The sequence below is a fragment of the Myotis davidii genome, unplaced genomic scaffold (assembly GCF_000327345.1).
Source record: "Myotis davidii unplaced genomic scaffold, ASM32734v1 scaffold327, whole genome shotgun sequence".
NCBI classification, from domain to species: domain Eukaryota; kingdom Metazoa; phylum Chordata; class Mammalia; order Chiroptera; family Vespertilionidae; genus Myotis; species Myotis davidii.
In genome coordinates, this window is record NW_006298628.1 from 4,751,128 (window position 1) to 4,761,647 (window position 10,520).

A 10,520-nucleotide genomic window follows, 5' to 3' on the forward strand; every position below is an offset into this window, starting at 1 on the left:
TGATGTTTCTATCTCTCTCCCCCTCTCCCTTCTCTGAACTCAATAAAAAAATTTTTTTAAAAATAATAAAAAAATAAAAAACTTCCTTTCACATTTTTAGTGGTGCCACTGTGTGAATGACAACTTAGTTTTAATTTATTTGGAAATATCTTTATTTTGCCTTCAATTCTAAAGAATATTTTTACTTGATATAGAATTCTGGGTTGACAGTTTTTATCTAGCACTTTAAAAATGTCATTCTACTGTCTTCTAGCCTCTACTGTTTCTGATAAGTTAGTGATAATATTTATATATTATTCTTTTTCTCAAATACTTTTAAGATTTTCTCTTTACCTTTGGCTTTCTCTTTAATTTTGGCTTGATATGCCTAGGTAGATTTTATGTGAATTTATCCCACTTGGGTTCATTGAACTTATCTGTAAAATTATGTTTTTCACCAAATTTGAGAAATTTTTGGACATTATTTCTTATAATTTTCCTCCTCCATTCTCTTGCTCCTTTCCTTTTAGGATTTCAATTGCATATATACGTTATACTTTTTCATATTTCCCCCACAGTTCCCTCAGACTCTGTTCTTTTTTCCCCCTCAACATTTCTCTCTCTTTTGTTCAGATTGAATACTTTCATTGATATACTAGAGGCCCGGTGCACGAATTCGTGCACGGGTGGGGTCCCTCGGCCTGGCCGGCGATCGAGGCTGTCTCACCCAGTCCTGATTGGACTGATCAGGGCTGTCTGGCTGGCCAGGAGGAGAGACCGTGGGAGGTTGGCCAGCCAGGGGAGGTTGGCTGTGGGAGCGAACTGAGCACCAGGGGGCAGTTCCTGCATTGAGAGCCTGCCCCCTGGTGGTCAGTGTGCATCATAGCACCCGGTCGTTCAGTTTAGGCCAGTGGTCGGCAAACTCATTAGTCAACAGAGCCTAATATCAACAGTACAACGATTGAAATTTCTTTTGAGAGCCAAATTTTTTAAACTTAAACTATATAGGTAGGTACATTGTTATGAACTCAATTAGGGTACTCCTAAGACTTAGGAAGAGCCACACTCAAGGGGCCAAAGAGCTGCATGTGGCTTGCGAGCTGCAGTTTGCTGACCACGGGTTTAGGCTTTTATATATACATGTAGATCTTCAAATCCACTTACTTTTGTCTATCATCTTAATTTGCTGTTAAGCCTGTCCAATGAACTTTCTATTTCATATAATTTTTAGTTCTAGAACTTTACATTTTGTTCTTTTTAAATAGTTTCTTTGCTGAGATTTCCTATCTGTTAATTCATTACAAGCATATATTCCTTTACATCTCTGAGTATAATTATTACAGCTATTTAGGATCCTTGTCTTCCAATTCCAGTATCTATGTCATCTTGAGTTCAGTAACCACTGATTTCCTTTTCTCTTAAGTACAGGTAACACTTTCCTTCTTCACATGACCTAAAAATTTTGGATAATACACTGGACATTGTAAATGGTGTTATAGAATTTACGGATCCTGTTATGTTCCTTTCAACAATATGGGAATTTTTCTTTATTTTACTTTTTAAAAATAAAGCATATGGTTAACTTGCCTGGATTTAAACTCAAATTCTGTCTCATTTGTGGTGGGAAGTACCTAGGGTAACCAGATGTCACACTATGCCTGGGATTGAGTGTTTCCCAGACCACCCTTTTATTTTTTATTTTTTAAAAAATATACTTTATTGATTTTTTACAGAGAGGAAGGGAGAAGGATAGAGAGCCAGAAACATCGATGAGAGAGAAACACCGATCAATTGCCTCCCGCACACCCCGCACTGGGGATATGCCCGCAACGAAGGTACATGCCCTTGACCGGAATCGAACCTGGGACCTCTCAGTCCACAGGCCGGTGCTCTAACCACTGGGCCAAACTGGTTAGGGCCCAGACCACCCTTTTAGAAGCACAAATTTCTGTTCAGATGGGCTGCTCAGAGTGTGACTCATATAAGTGTAGTTCAAGGATCAGCTACAGATTTGAATCAGCCAGAGAATTTATACACATAAAAAGCCCTCCCTGCCTTCTCCATTCCAGAACTTCTCCTCCTTGCTTCCCAGCTGCTGTGCTTGCTATGGTTTAAAAAATATACTGGTCCTCGGGTTACACTGGAGCGTAATGTGATTTTCGCCGTAAGTAGGAACTCACCTACATAAGTACCTACGTCACTCACATGGAGCACATACACAGCAGTGATGAAGTGAAACAGCAAAAAAAAAAAAAAATTTAAAAGATAACAATTCCTGACCTTTACTGTGGTAAATAATAAAAAACATAAAGCACATATGTACATACGTCAAAATGACGGAACTTTTTTTTTTTATAAATAAATGGGAGATGGCAATGTAACCATGAAACGATGTATGTCGAGTCCAACGTAACCCGAGGACTGCCTGTATATCATTTTTTATTGATTTTAGAGTGAGAAGAAGGGAGAGGGGGAGAGAGAAATGCTGATGAGAAACATGGATGAGAAAGAAACATCACTCAGCTGCCTCCTGCATGCCCTCTACTAGGGATCGAGTCCACAATCCGGGCATGTGCCCTGACCAGCAATCAAACCAGTGACCGCTCAGAGCATGGGATGATGCTCAACCAACTGAGCCACATATTCCCCCCCTCCCCTGACTCCCTCTATCCCACTCCCACTCGCCCCACCCCAGGCCTTCGCCACATGTGATATTCCTGCCAAATATACATAACATGAATCTAACCATGTGAAAACAAACTAAACTCCAATTGGGGGACAGTTTACAAAATAACTGGCTTGTAATCCTCAAAAGTGTCAAGGTCATGAAAAACTGAGGAATTGTTTCAGACTGAAAGAGAGTGAGGAGTTATGACAACTAAATACAATGTGTGATTCTTAGTTGAATACTCCTGCAGTAATGGACATTAGAGAAACAACTGGAGAAATCTGAATGGGGTCCAAGGATTAAATGGGAGTAATGTATCTATGTTAATTTCCTGATTTTGATAGTTGTTTTGTAGAAGGTGGAACATAAATACTGAAGTATTAAAGGGTATCATATCAGCAACTTACTCTCAAAATTTCCAGAAAAAACAGGGTTTTTTTGTACAGTATTGCAACTTTTCTGTAAGTTTGATAGTGTTGTGAGTTTTGTGGGGGTTTTTTAGTTAAAAAAAAAACAAACTACCTGTGAAACTTTTAATTGCATACTAAAGGGATTCTTAACAGAAAAAAAAAAAGGAAAAAAACATAGCTCAAGGTTTCACATGAGCAACCTTCATGTGAAAACATCTTCTAGTTACTACAGAGAAAGATGGCTTTTGATTTGGTGACCTAAAGGGAAAAGGTCCTGGTCCCCTGAACCTTTTAAATCCTCTGACAATGACATTTAAATAACTCTCAATATTTTTTCAAGAGGCCTTCATGTGCTGTAAATAACACTAGGAATAACTGAGTAATTTCAAAGAGAATTTCTGACTCTTAGTATTCAGAATTTTAAGAAGACATTAAACCATGTATAATCAGGCAACATGGATGTTCTTCTTAGGTGCTAAAAAAATACTTAAAACACAGGACAAAATAGATTGAAGTACACTTTCTCTCCCTGAAATTAAGGTCTTTATAAAAACATGAAGTCGTAGGTAGATGGTAAAGGAATTTCCAACTGTTAAATATTTCTAAAACTTTTCAGTTTTTAATGGACCATTTTGTAATTTCTTATACTTCAGTTAAAAAAAAAACCTCAAAAAATTTCCAGTGAGAAGAAGGGAGAGGGGGAGAGAGAAATGCTGATGAGAAACATGGATGAGAAAGAAACATCACTCAGCTGCCTCCTGCATGCCCTCTACTAGGGATCGAGTCCACAATCCGGGCATGTGCCCTGACCAGCAATCAAACCAGTGACCGCTCAGAGCATGGGATGATGCTCAACCAACTGAGCCACACTGGCCAGGGCCTTGACATGGGTCTTTTGTTTGTTTTTTCAGAACTCATCCTATCTCATTCTTTAAACTATATATATAATATATATTGTTGAAAACACACACCCAGTGCACTAATTTCATGCACCAGGCCCCAGTCTATACTAATAATAGAGGAATATGCAAATTGTCCAGGATGCCATCACAGTAACAGTAACAACCAAACAGCAAGTTGTGTGGGGCAACAAGGCAGCACTTGAAGTTGAATACTCCTGCAGTAATGGACATTAGAGAAACAACTGGAGAAATCTGAATGGGGTCCAAGGATTAAATGGGAGTAATGTATCTATGTTAATTTCCTGATTTTGATAGTTGTTTTGTAGAAGGTGGAACATAAATACTGAAGTATTAAAGGGTATCATATCAGCAACTTACTCTCAAAATTTCCAGAAAAAACAGGGTTTTTTTGTACAGTATTGCAACTTTTCTGTAAGTTTGATAGTGTTGTGAGTTTTGTGGGGGTTTTTTAGTTAAAAAAAAACAAACTACCTGTGAAACTTTTAATTGCATACTAAAGGGATTCTTAACAGAAAAAAAAAAAGGAAAAAAACATAGCTCAAGGTTTCACATGAGCAACCTTCATGTGAAAACATCTTCTAGTTACTACAGAGAAAGATGGCTTTTGATTTGGTGACCTAAAGGGAAAAGGTCCTGGTCCCCTGAACCTTTTAAATCCTCTGACAATGACATTTAAATAACTCTCAATATTTTTTCAAGAGGCCTTCATGTGCTGTAAATAACACTAGGAATAACTGAGTAATTTCAAAGAGAATTTCTGACTCTTAGTATTCAGAATTTTAAGAAGACATTAAACCATGTATAATCAGGCAACATGGATGTTCTTCTTAGGTGCTAAAAAAATACTTAAAACACAGGACAAAATAGATTGAAGTACACTTTCTCTCCCTGAAATTAAGGTCTTTATAAAAACATGAAGTCGTAGGTAGATGGTAAAGGAATTTCCAACTGTTAAATATTTCTAAAACTTTTCAGTTTTTAATGGACCATTTTGTAATTTCTTATACTTCAGTTAAAAAAAAAACCTCAAAAAATTTCCATTTAATGGGACATATTGGGTTGGCAGTCAACATAGCTTTAAAATATTTAAAAGAACACTCTAGAAAACTAAGAAAGAAGGGTCCATATATTGCTTTTGACAGAAATACAGTTTTCTTTACTGATGTTTATACATATTCGGTACAGATGATGGAAGAATTTCAAAGTACGTTAATTTCATTGAAAAACAAATATTGCCTATATTTCTCCTGTTACTTGAATAGGCAAAGCATGCTCCTGCCTCAGGACCTTTGTATTTACCTTCCCCTCAACAGAATGTTCTTCCCCCACCTAGCTACCTGGCCATTTCCTAGCTTCATTCAGGTGTTGTATGCTCAAAAGTCACCTTACCAAATAAGCTTTACATAACTGCCCTATCTAAAATGTCATCCTTCATTGTCACTTTGTCTTCTCTTACCTTGCGTTATTTTTCTTCATAAAATTTCTTTATTGTCACCACCTGACATATTTTTGGTCATTTTTGTTTTTAATCTGCCTCCCCACACCAGAATGTAAGGTCCATGAGAACAGGCATGTTACGTACATCTTGTCTTGCTATTTTGCTGTGTCTTTAACTCCCAAAATAGTGCCCACTTATAATGGACATGAATTTTTACATCTCTACCATGAATTTTTACATCTCTTGATCCTTATGAACACTCTAGATTAAAGTTCCGCAAACTACGGCTTACCACTTGTCTTTGTGTGGCCCGTGAATTAAGAATTTTTTTAAATATTTTTAAGTGGTTAGAAAAATAAGCAGAAGAATATTGTTTTGTGCCACTTGGAAACTATGTAAAGTTCGATTTCAGTGCCCATAAATAAAGTTCTATTGTAAATACAGACAAACCCAATCACTTACATGTTGTCCATTGCTGCTTTCATAGTCCAACAGCTAAGCTGAGTAGTTGAGACAGAGACTATATGACTTACAAAGCTTAAAACATTCACTATCTGGTTCTTTACAGAAAAAGTTTGCCAGGAAACAGCTTAATAACGACTATCTCCTAACAATATTTCTATTTTTATCATTGGAATTCTAGGAAACAGTTGTGATTTCTATTAATGCAGTTATCAAAGTTATAAGTCATCTAGATAGCACCTTTCATACAAAGTATTTTACAAATGTGACCAATTGAAAAATTGTGACTTTTCAGAGCGTAAAAAACAACCCACCACATGCCAAACATTCAGATAAAATATTTTTAAATGTACTTATATGTGTACAAATATATATGTGGCATCATGCTTCCATTAGGATTTTTTGGTATCATTAAATAAAGCAATTTCTTATCTCATTTAAAAGCCAAAATGATAAACCAGCAGAAAACCCTAGTTAACACTCATTCATATCAGGTGCCTTCTTCCTTTCCTGCAACTTAATACTCAATCTAATATTTCTTAAGTTTAATTAAATCATTAGTGCTTTCCACTGATACCTTACATTTTAATAACAAAGCTTATAAAATGCATAGCTATTCTGTTACTGAGATGGCTGACAGATGGCTGACTGTAAAAATTAAAGGCTATTTCTTTTGTAGCTTTCCAAAGCACTTCACCAACTCAAAGCTTTACTAGCAGTATCAAGTTGTTTTCTACCAGTACTGAAAACAAGCCTTCCTCACATGCTTACTGAAAGATGACAATTTCAAGTTTGTTTTTATTCCTTCAGATTCTCTTTTCATTGACAAAAATGCCATTTAAAAAAAAAATTCACTAGCTAGAATTTTTGTTATAATATCAATATTTTTCTCAGACATTCCAGCATTTTTATGTGCTGCAAAATTAAAGGGAGTAGATTACAACTAAAATTTAAACTTGGAAATGGCCGGAGTCTGGTTAATTAAGATTTCATCAAAGTTCACAGGGGAATATTTTTACCTCTTTGCTCTAATATAAACCAAATATTTACATTAGCAACAAAATTTGTAACCATATTTTTAACTTGAATGGTTATGAACTTGCCTTCATTTTGAGGCTATTAAGTAATTATTATTCAATTGAGAATATCAGCTAACAAAATTATACTTTAAGTTTCAGAGATCAGATTTTCACTGGCTGTTCTGTTTTCCCAGTAGGAAGTTGTAGGTGCTAAAGGAGAGCAAAATGTCAAATCTCAGAAAGACTGCCGCACTGACTTTGCCGGCTGCCAGAAAGCTGTACCTGAACGCTGACATTCCTTTTTATCGTCATAACAGTAAACTGACTCTTATCCCCATGTCTTTTTAAAAAATCTAAAATGTTCACTTTTACTTTCTAACCAAAACCTTTGGAAACTGAGTCACTATAAAAATGTACTCATATTTGTAACATTAACATTAGGGACAGAAGTGTTAGCTATTATTTCTGAAAGGTCCTTCACCATTTCTTTTTATTACTACCACATATAATCAATTCCTGGAATCTCAGCATCACAAGAACAATTCTGCATAATGAAAAATGATACCTAAGACTAATGAAATCAGAATATTAGAAATGGAGTGGATATTTTAACTAGCTTAAGTGACCTTCCTCTGACACCTGATGCTTGAATTTCCTCCAATATCTCCCCTTAGACACTTGCAATAATACAGAAGTTATTCCTTTCCATTTCAGGAAAAAAGTTTTAAAAGTTCCTTTTAAATGTAGCTGAACTCAAATTTCCTGAAATGTCCATTTCAGGTCCTCGTTCAGCTTCCTGGGAACTTACAAGATAAGTTATTACTCAGATGCTATTACTCAGTTCCCTAACCGCAGTGAGAGATTTCTTCTGAACCTGGTTTTGTTTGCTTGTGGTCCTCCAAAAAGGTATCATGAAGCACTTAATCCAGTAAGTGCAAATGAAATTTCATATTATCTCACAGCATTTCTGGAAAATTCAAAGGCATAATTGCATTTATTATTCTCTCCATTTTACCGACAAAGTTCATGACACAAAGAATGACAAAATATAGTCACCTAATTGACCAAGGGTACAATGTCAGTGACACATTAAGGAGAGAAGCAGGACTAATTTCTTAAGTTTTACCTTTGTTTCAAATAATTTAACTAATGTTTTAAGTAAAGTGCTTTCCTATAGATCAGTGATGGCGAACCTATGACACACGTGTCAGAGGTGATACGAGAACTCATTTTTTTGGTTGATTTTTCTTTGTTAAATGGCATTTAAATACATAAAATAAACATCAAAAATATAAGTCTTTGTTTTACTATGGTTGCAAATATCAAAAAATTTCTATATGTGACACGGCACCAGAGTTAAGTTAGGGTTTTTCAAAATGCTGACACACCAAGCTCAAAAGGTTTGCCATCACTGCTATAGATTATAGATCTTAGAAGAACAAAAATAGAACAGATTTTAGACTCAATTAATTCCAAATAATTATTATTGAAGGGAAAGGAAGACATAAAAACAAGGAGCATACTTTAAACTGAGAGTAATCCCTCCAACCATGAAATACTTCCTTTCTTTCTTCCTTGGATTAAGGTAAAAGTTAAGAAATATCAAGACTACTTTCTGAGGGCACCAGATCAAATACAGTCCATGTTACCATTCCAATTCTTTCTACCTTACCTCTTTTTAAAATTAAGGATTCCATTTTCCCCCCTATATTAAATGTTTAATGAGGAAATTATAGAGTGTGGAGCACAGGTTTAAAACAACAAATTTAACATCTAGTGCTATTTTCCCTTGTTACTCTGAATTTATAGACAGATATATTCCAATTTTACCATGGCTATCACATGCCATAAATGAACATGTAGAGAGAAAAGGAAGAATGCACATTTCATGTCATTGCTACTTTTTTTAAAATATGCTAATATAAGTGAATCCCACATATTCCTAGTAAAATTTACATTTTATAACTGTAAAATGCCTAGTTTTTTTTAAAAGGGGAGAATGACGATTTTTATTTTATTTTTATTTTTTATTTCATTGATTTTTTACAGAGAGGAAGGGAGAGGGATAGAGAGTTAGAAACATCGATGAGAGAGAAACATCGATCAGCTGCCTCCTGCACACTCCCCACTGGGGATGTTCCCGCAACCAAGGTACATGCCCTTGACCTGAATCGAACCTGGGACCCTTCAGTCCACAGGCTGACACTCTATCCACTGAGCCAAACCGGCCAGGGCTACAATATACTTTTGACAAAATATACATTTCCAAAATATTTTTGAAATACCTACAAAACTATTAAAAATATAAAGAACCCAACTTTTAAAAAAATGCACTTCGGGCACTTTAGGAAAGAGGATATACAAATGGCCAATAAACATATGAAAAGGTAGTCAATCAATATTCATCAGGAAAATACAAATTAAAGCCACAATGAAATATCATTACATACCCACCAAAATGGCTAAAATTAAAAAAAGACTGACAATAGCAAATGTCAGCAAGACGTGGAACTGGAACTCTCAGACATTGTTAGTGGGAGGGTGAACTGGCCTAGCCACTTTGGAAACTGTCTGGCAGTATGTATTACAGCTAAATATACACCTACCCTATGACCCAGAAATGCTAGTCCTAAATCTATACCCAAGAGAAATGAGTGTATATGTCCACTAAAAGACATGCCTAAGAATTTTCATAACACAGACAAACATTGGGAATAATCAATGTCCATCAAGAGTAGAATGAATAAACAAATTGTAGTATATTCATACTATTCAACAATAAATGAGAATGAACTAATAAATCTTACAATATGAATGGATCTCAAGTATATTCAGCAAAAAAAAAGCAAAAATGCCAGACATTAAAAAAGCACATATTGTATGATTCCATTTACATATATGGAATTCAAGAACAGGAAAACTGATATATGATTTATATAAGTCCAAACAGTAGTTAACTTTGGGTGAGGAGGGTATATTAATTATAAATTGGCACACGGGAACTTTCTGGGGTGATGCAACTGTTCCATATCTTGATCTGGAACATGTGTATATAGGTAAAAATGAATCAAGCTACATACAGTAAGACATGCGTACTTATTGTATAAGTTATTCCTTAATTTTTAAAAATTTCTGTTGGCCTGGCCAGTGTGGCTCAGGGATTGAGCATTGACCTACGAACCAGGAGGTCACAGTTAGATTCCCGGTCAGGACACATGCCTAGGTTGTGGGCTTATTCCCCAGTGTGGGGTGTGCATCAATAAAAATATATTTAATATACTTTTTATTTTATATATAAATATACATTTTTGTTCATTTCAGAGAAGAAGAGAGAGGGAGAGAGAAAGAGAAACATCAAAGATGAGAGAATCATTGATTGGTTGCCTCCGGCAGGCTCCACACTGGGAGATCGAGCCTGCAACTCTGGCATGTGCCCTGACACGAAATTGAACTGTGACCTCCTAGTTCATAGGTCAAGGCTCAACCACTAAGCCACACTGGCTGGGTAATCAAAAAAATAAAATAAATAAATTTTATATATATAAATTGATTTTTTACAGAGAGGAGGGCAGAGGGATAGTTAGAAACATCGATGAGAGAGAAACATCAATCAGCTGCCTC

General features: G+C 35.6%; 1 protein-coding gene across 1 annotated transcript in view; it reads right to left on the minus strand.

Moving 5' to 3' along the window:
• IKZF3 (IKAROS family zinc finger 3) overlaps nt 1–10,520 on the minus strand; it is a 74,974-nt gene that overhangs the window by 53,402 nt on the left and 11,052 nt on the right. The window lies entirely within an intron of this gene.